Source organism: Lytechinus pictus, unplaced genomic scaffold, assembly GCF_037042905.1.
Source record: "Lytechinus pictus isolate F3 Inbred unplaced genomic scaffold, Lp3.0 scaffold_19, whole genome shotgun sequence".
NCBI classification, from domain to species: Eukaryota; Metazoa; Echinodermata; class Echinoidea; order Temnopleuroida; family Toxopneustidae; genus Lytechinus; species Lytechinus pictus.
The window spans coordinates 11,835,314-11,844,901 of record NW_026974140.1 but is presented as its reverse complement, the minus strand read 5'-3'; positions in this window follow the sequence as shown (position 1 = coordinate 11,844,901).

Genomic DNA, 9,588 nt, shown 5'->3' with positions numbered 1-9,588 from the left:
CTGATTTTTCAAGATTGTCAATGTGACAAGACAGACAATTTACAACGATAGGGTAAAATTACATGCACTACATTTAAAATACTTGATTAAAGGGAAGGTTCTCCCTGACAAAAAGTTTATTGCAAAAAAAGACTAGAATAATAATAATGAAAAAATATTGGTTGGGGAAATCCATCAAAGAAAGTTAGAATTAAAAAAAAGTTTTTGATCTATGAATATGACGTCACAAATCTGATCAGCTTCCCCATATTTAGTATAAAATTCATAAATTTCACTTTTTAAATGGCTCACGGTGGTTTTTTAGTTTTTATTTCAAAAGTGGGTGTGAAATGATTTGTCTATTAATTGATGGTACAATGACAAAGCACTTCTTTTTAAATGAGAAAATGACATTTTATCAATTTTTTTCATGATACAATCCCTGTGGGATACAATATTGTGGGACAGCTAATCATTTATAAGTTGGTATATAGTCTCATAAGGAGCGCTCCTTATGAGACTACCTAGTAGGTAAGTTTCTATATTTTACTAGCCTATCATCTCAATTGAGTGTAGCCACAACGTACGTACGTAGTTCAGCGGAAAAGAGACTATTTGGGCCTATATAGTTCTGCACTTGTCAAATTCCCTTTTCTAATGAAATACACGCAGCCGCTCTCCGGCTTGAAAACAAAATGATTGAAGTTGTAGAAATGATCTTACACCAGGGGCCGCGGAACGGTTTTCAAAGAGGGGGGCGGGCTGACCATGCAAAAAATCACACAATCATATGGTAATTTTAACGTTTTTGTACACGGTTTTGGAAAAAGTTGGGGGCTGAAGCCCCCCACCCCCCACCGCTTCCGCTGCCCCAGTATACATTTAATCAATTGTCCCCCCAAAAATATGTTATTCCCGGTGGAAAAAAATTGGATAAATATAATTTTACATGATAAATTGAAAATAATTGGGGATATGAACCTGGGGCGGGCACTGATTTTTTTCTTTTATAGGTGGATGAGTGCCTCTTCCCCTCTGCCACTCTCGAAACAGGAGCTCAGTATAAATGTCTCATTTTTAAAGAATGTGTTTTTGAGGTTCAAGGAGCCCCAATAAGGAGCTAATAAAACTAGATCATGGCCGTACGTAACGTACGCAGGGGGTGCCCTCCCCTCCCCCGGCCCCCAAGAAATTTGAAATACTTTTTTACTTAAAATTTTCACAAATGAATTTAACCATTTAATTGTATGCACAAAATCCTTCAAGGCTATAAATGGCCCAGAAAAATGGTAAATTGCCATATCATCTATACTGCCAACTCGATTTTATTTCCAATTCGTCTAATTAATGCCGATTCGTCCAATTGCCAACTCGTCTACTATCTGGTCTACTAGCTTCCATTTAGTCTAACTTTGCCACTGATTCCGTCCATCAACATTTCATCTAACAACCATTTGTTCTATTAACCGTTTGGTCCTATCCAGGGGCGGATCCAGGATTTTCCTAGGGGCACTAGCGTACCTACGGGGGGGGGGGTTGGGCAGGGGGGCACTCTGCCCCCCCTGACGAGTCACAACCCATGCAATAACGTATCTTTGCCCCCCCTGACGGGCTTGAAAAACCTTTTTTGCCCCCCCTGACGAGCTTTAAGACCTTCAATGCCCCTCTGACGAGCTTGAAGACCTTTTTTTTTTTTGCTTGTCAATTTTTTTCTGGTACGAAATCCTTTATTTGTGATCGAAGACCTTTTTTTTTTTTTTTTTTTTTTTTGCTTGTCAAATTTTTTGGCGGACGGTTTTGCCCCCCCTGTGGAAAAAACTAGGTACGCCACTGCCTAGGGGGGCACATTTTCCCGAGGAAATATTTGACAAGCAAAAAAAAAAAAAGGTTTTCAACCAAAAATTATAGATATTTCGTCCCATAAAAAAATAGAAAAGAAAATGGTCACTTTCAACGGCTTTTTTAAAATTTACATTACAAATTTTAATTTTGCTTCTCAAAAGGGGGGCACACGGGCCGGCTGTGCTCCACCCCCTGATGGATCCGCCAGTGGTCCACTTCGTCTAATCACCATTTCGTCTATGAACATTTCGTCTCATCACAGTTGGGCTATATCCATTTCATTTTCATTCATTTTGCACACTTTACTTATTTCATTTCGTTTAATTCCATTTTCAACAATTAGTTTGTTTTGTACATTTTGACATGTAAATAACAAAATGTATTTCAAGTATCCCTTTCCAAAATTATATTCAAGAATATTACATATCAGTAGGAGTGGGCTATAAATGGGTGATTTTTAGTTTTACTGTGACAACAGTTTTTTGTGTTCCTTTTACCTTATCTCAGCATGAAATGACAATATTTTTTGTCTCGGGTCCGAGAAAAAAGTGTGCCGGGCCAAAATCCAAAATGGCCACCAAAACCCCCCCAAAATCACATTTTGGGCCACAAATTTTTTATTTGATGGTCTTTTTCTCTGGTTTTGGTCTCTATTCATATGTTTTTCTGGGGGCAGGGAATATGTTTTTCCTAAACTTAGTACTTTTAAATCATTATTTGTAGTTATAAGGTGATTTTACTTAAATTTACCACTTTTTAAAGCCATTTTTTCAGCCAAAAAGTAGATTTCATCGTTATGTGGTTCTTGAATATTAGACGATACCATACAGTTGAACAGTAGCAGGCAGCTTTATATAGCTATATTGCTTTTATTCCTCTACTTTGGGTTTTTACGGATATTTGCGAAATATATCTTATCAAATAAAAGAAAATGTCATTTATCCATAGGGGCTATACGGTATACAATGCACTGTACTGTACATACTACACTGCATATATCCGTGCATTAACCACCATGACATATGAAAAGGACTGTATATAAACTATAGTGTCATAGAAATGAGCTCCTAATGTTTAGAATTAGATTGTGAATTGTGAATTTGATTGCTTGTCAGCTGATGTATAATACATGATGAAACCAGCAACGTAAATTGCACAAAAATATCACATGTATATCATATACGTACATCACATTTTTAACCATATCTTCTCCATTTGGAGGTGTTTTTTTTACCTGGTTGTGGTGTCTAAACTGGCCTATATTTATGGGGTCAGTTAAATATCATGGTACCGCTGATCAACAGCAAATCAGAATCAAGGATTCCATGCAAGTTATACCATTAAGTTAAGTTAACATAATGGTAAATTTTTATGCAACGGGGACCACAATAGCTACAGTGTAAATGACATGATGTGGGGTTAATTACCTCTCTCCGCCCCCTGAATTAGCATATTTGACAAAACGTCCTCAATTTCTGAGACAAAACATATCTTCAATTTCTGAGGCATGTAATTCTAAACATGAGAGCTCATTTCTATGACACTATAGTTTGTACAGGCGTTGTTAGCTGTCATGGTGGCCAATGCATTTATGCAGTGCAGTATGTACAGTACATTGTATATATGTACTGTATAGGCCCAATGGATAATTGTCATTTTTTATTTAATAAGATATATATTTCACAAATATCCGTAAAACCCAAAGTAGAGGAATAAAAGCAATATAGCTATATGAAGCTGCTTTCTATTGTTGACCTCGTACCATCTAATATCCAAGAACCCCAGGACGATAAAACCTACTTTTTGGCTGAAAAAAAACTATAAAAATTTGAAAATTTAGGTATAATTACATTTTAACTCTACAAATAATCGTTTAAAAGTACTTATCATAGGAAAAAAACTAATTGCCTGCCCCCCAAAACATATGAATAGACACCAAAACCAGAGAAAAGGACCACCAAATAAAGAAGTTGTGGCCAAAACTGTGATTTTGGTGGCTTTTGGCGGCCATTTTGGATCTTGGACCGGCACACTTTTTTCTCGGACCCGAGACAAAAAGTATTGTCATTTCATGTTGAGATACATTACAAGGAATAAAAAAAAACTGTTGTCATATTGAAATTACAAAAAAAAGTTTTTTGACCCATGTATAGCCCACTCCTAATATCAGGTTGGAAATGGAGGAGGCTGCTAAACTCGGAGCTTGTAGATTGCAGCCTCATAATAAATATTCTTGTAGTTACATAGCATATAAAAATCAAAATAACAACTTGAGCATACACCAGTTAAATTAAAAAGAAATAGGGAAAATTAGAATAGAAAAGAAAATAAGAAAAGATAGATCAAAGGTATCCAGAATCCAGCCCCAGCACTCACAAACGGACCTCGTTGATCAACAAGAAAACGAAAGAGATGCAGGAAAAGTGTATGTCACATGATAATCATGTTTGATAAAAATACAAAAGTTTGAGTGATGAAGAGTTAATTCAATGGTTATCTTGAAGAATTTTTTAAACTTATATTTGAAAGAATTTAGGCTTGGTGATTCTTTGATGTTATTGTTAATGGTTCCCCAGAGTCTATAGGGCCTTCAAAAATTGATTTTGAAAGGATGGTCCGGGGTAGTGGTAAATGGAATTCATCTGATTGACGAGTGGGATATTTGTGAAGAGTTTTGTTTTGTTAAAAGAAGAATTAAATATTGGTGGTAACATATTATTGTTTAACTGATACATGAATTGACCTAAGTTATATTGGTACTAGCATCCCTAAATTAGACCTCAAAATAGCAAATCTGGAATAAAATTATTGGAAATGGTTTTTTGACTGATTTGAGTAGGTATGGGTGTCAAAATTTACCCAAAAAAAAGTTAGGGAGAATACGGGTTGGGGAAAGTGGTTTTTTCAAGGTCAAAGATCAATGACCTTTTCATATATACTGTATAATGGTATCTCTGAGATGGAAAGGCGCAGGTTGGTGATAATGGTGTCAAAATGCACAAATTCTTACTAGAATATCAAATAGAATAAAATTGATTGCCTAGAATGCACATTCACCGATACAATTCAAGGTCAAAGCTTTTCAAAGGTCAATTACCTTTTTACATTATATACCATACTGTATAACGGTATGTCTGAGATGAAAAGGCACAGGTTGGTGATCATGGTGTCAAAATGCACAGATTCTTACCAGAAGATCAAATAAAATAAAATTAAGTACCTAGAATGCACATCCACCCATAAAATTTAAGGCCAAAGGGCAATGACCTTTTATACTATATATACCATATTATATAATTGTATCTTTAAAATAAAACGGCGCAGGTTGGTGTTCTTGGTGTCAAAACACACAGATTCTTACAGGAAGATAAGATAAAATAAAATTAAGCATCGAGAATACACATTCACCCATAAAAATAAGGACAAAGGTCAATGTCTTTTTCAACATTAGATAATAATAATGGTATCTCTAAGATAAAACACCGCAGCGGGTTGGTGATCTTGGTGCCAAAATGCAAAGACTTGTACAAGAAGATTAAACAACGCCAAAATATGTATAAAGAATAAACTTTCACCCTTGAAATCCAAGATCAAAGGAAATATATAATCTATATGACATAAAAATAACCAAAAAATTATCCTTTGTGTTCATATTTTATTTGTAAATAATGTAAATAAAGATGGCTAATTTGTAATGAAAACATGGAGGTTTCATAATTTCAGTCTGAAATAATGAAGGCCATGGATAATGTATTCAGGGGTCAGAGGTCAATGAACCCTTTCCAAAATATCAGTGGAAATTAAGTCTTAAAAAAGTTGATAACCAAATAACACTTTTTCATATACTGCGATGCATTGCCAAAAGCAATGAAAAAAATAAATGAAATCAAGTATATAATTTGAAATGATTTTTATCTTAAGTAGCAGCATTTAATGCATCATTATATCTAAATCAAGGTTGTCGTGTCTTTTTCTCTCCAGCGATAGGCCACTCACCTCAATGCTATAATAAATAGTATGAACTATTAGCTTAATACTTTAGTACTTGCCACTTGCTACTTTAGGTAACTTCACCATTGTCACCATTTCAAATTATATCACACATGATTTTTTTTTACACTTTTGGCAATGCATTACAATATATTATAAGAAAAGGTGCTATTTGATCTCAATTTCACCTCGAACTTATATTTTGACATCATCATTGGTCAAGGATTCAACTATTTAATTTGTGTTCATTTTCCACGCAGGTCAGTCTTTTTCCCATCAGAATCACTATACCTACATGCCACAATCACGTTATATCGACCTATTTACTTAAATTCCCTGACGTTATTGGCATAGTTGATTGACCTCTAACTCCTAAATATATTTTTCATGGCCATTTTTTATCCTTATTTCAGAGTGAAATTTTCAAACTTCCAGGCTTTCATTACAAATAACTATCTTTCTTTCTATTATTCACAAATAAAATGTGAATATAATGGATCAATTTCTTTTTGGGGGGAATCATGCATGGATATATAAATATTTATCATCATTTGACCTTTGACTTTGGATATCAAAGTTGAAGGATTATTCTGTATGATTATTTTGAGCCTTTTTATCTTCTTGTAAAAATTGCTTTTTGTCATCAAAATCACCAATATGCAGCGTTTTATCTGAGATACCTTTATACGATATATAGCCTATGTAAAAAGGTCATTGACCTTTGACCTTTGAACTTGAACTTTATGGATTAATATGCATTCTAGGTGATTAACTTTATCTTATTTGACCTTCCTGTAAGAATCTGTGCATTTTGACACAACGATCACCAACCTGTGCCGTTTCATCTCAAAGATAATATTATACAGTATGATACATAATGTAAAAAAAGGTCATTGACCTTTGAAAGGCTTTGACCTTGAATTTTATTGTTTAATGTACATTCTGGGTACTTAATATTTTTTTTTTTTAATCTTCCTGTAAGAACCTCTGCATTTTGACACCTAAATAACCAACCTGCACCTTTTCATCTCAGAGATACCATTATACCGTATATGGTATATAATGTTAAAAAGGTCATTGACCTTTCAAAGGCTTTGACCTTGAATTTCATGGGTGAATGAGCATTGTAGGTACTTGATTTTATTTTATTTTATCTTCTTGTAAGAATCTGTGCATTTTGACACCATGATCACCAACCTGTAATATTTTATCTGGGAAATACCATGATACAGTATATTTAAAAAAGTCATTGACCTTAGACCTTGAAAAAAAACACTTTCCCCAACCCGTATTCCTCTAAACTTTTTTTGGGTAAATGTTGACACCCATACCTACTCAAATCAGTCAAAAAAACATTTCCAATAATTTTATTCCAGTTGGTTACTAATTACGGGATACTTTACAGTGTTTTTATTTTTAGAATGTTATTGTTGAAAAACAAGTGATCTTTGTAAACGCTTTCTTTCATGCATGGATATATAAATATTTGTCATCTTTTGACCTTTGACTTTGGATATCAAAGTTGAAGGATTATTCTGTATGATTATTTTGAGCCTTTTTATCTTCTTGTAAAAATTGCTTTTTGTCATCAAAATCACCAATATGCAGCGTTTTATCTGAGATACCTTTATACGATATATAGCCTATGTAAAAAGGTCATTGACCTTTGACCTTTGAACTTGAACTTTATGGATTAATATGCATTCTAGGTGATTAACTTTATCTTATTTGACCTTCCTGTAAGAATCTGTGCATTTTGACACAACGATCACCAACCTGTGCCGTTTCATCTCAAAGATAATATTATACAGTATGATACATAATGTAAAAAAAGGTCATTGACCTTTGAAAGGCTTTGACCTTGAATTTTATTGTTTAATGTACATTCTGGGTACTTAATATTTTTTTTTTTTAATCTTCCTGTAAGAACCTCTGCATTTTGACACCTAAATAACCAACCTGCACCTTTTCATCTCAGAGATACCATTATACCGTATATGGTATATAATGTTAAAAAGGTCATTGACCTTTCAAAGGCTTTGACCTTGAATTTCATGGGTGAATGAGCATTGTAGGTACTTGATTTTATTTTATTTTATCTTCTTGTAAGAATCTGTGCATTTTGACACCATGATCACCAACCTGTAATATTTTATCTGGGAAATACCATGATACAGTATATTTAAAAAAGTCATTGACCTTAGACCTTGAAAAAAAACACTTTCCCCAACCCGTATTCCTCTAAACTTTTTTGGGGTAAATGTTGACACCCATACCTACTCAAATCAGTCAAAAAAACATTTCCAATAATTTTATTCCAGTTGGTTACTAATTACGGGATACTTTACAGTGTTTTTATTTTTAGAATGTTATTGTTGAAAAACAAGTGATCTTTGTAAACGCTTTCTTTCATGCATGGATATATAAATATTTGTCATCTTTTGACCTTTGACTTTGGATATCAAAGTTGAAGGATTATTCTGTATGATTATTTTGAGCCTTTTTATCTTCTTGTAAAAATTGCTTTTTGTCATCAAAATCACCAATATGCAGCGTTTTATCTGAGATACCTTTATACGATATATAGCCTATGTAAAAAGGTCATTGACCTTTGACCTTTGAACTTGAACTTTATGGATTAATATGCATTCTAGGTGATTAACTTTATCTTATTTGACCTTCCTGTAAGAATCTGTGCATTTTGACACAACGATCACCAACCTGTGCCGTTTCATCTCAAAGATAATATTATACAGTATGATACATAATGTAAAAAAAGGTCATTGACCTTTGAAAGGCTTTGACCTTGAATTTTATTGTTTAATGTACATTCTGGGTACTTAATATTTTTTTTTTTAATCTTCCTGTAAGAACCTCTGCATTTTGACACCTAAATAACCAACCTGCACCTTTTCATCTCAGAGATACCATTATACCGTATATGGTATATAATGTTAAAAAGGTCATTGACCTTTCAAAGGCTTTGACCTTGAATTTCATGGGTGAATGAGCATTGTAGGTACTTGATTTTATTTTATTTTATCTTCTTGTAAGAATCTGTGCATTTTGACACCATGATCACCAACCTGTAATATTTTATCTGGGAAATACCATGATACAGTATATTTAAAAAAGTCATTGACCTTAGACCTTGAAAAAACCACTTTCCCCAACCCGTATTCCTCTAAACTTTTTTTGGGTAAATGTTGACACCCATACCTACTCAAATCAGTCAAAAAAACATTTCCAATAATTTTATTCCAGTTGGTTACTAATTACGGGATACTTTACAGTGTTTTTATTTTTAGAATGTTATTGTTGAAAAACAAGTGATCTTTGTAAACGCTTTCTTTTTTAAAAACAATATTCTATCTAGGTAGGTTGAGTGTGTATTTCCCCAAACAATTGCTGTTAGCTAGCCGAGACAGATGAAAATTTGTGCAAAACTTGTAAGTTGGCGAATGTGGACCCGGGATCATCATCCGTTTAATGAATAATGGTGGTCCCCAAGTCTAGCCAGGAGGCTTCTAGAGAGTAAAAATCATTTACTAACGTAAGGTTACTCTCATACGAAGCCAGGTCTTCCTTCCTATACTTTTGCGTGTACCACCAAAAAACCTGAAACTTTCGCCCCGAGATTTCTACTTTCTTTCTAAAAGATCTAGCCCTAAATCATGTACATGGGATACAACTTCATTTCCGACATTTCTACGCTATGGATTTTATTTCTAGACAAGAATTGCTCCATAATTTAGATATGGTAAAATTAATGTCGAA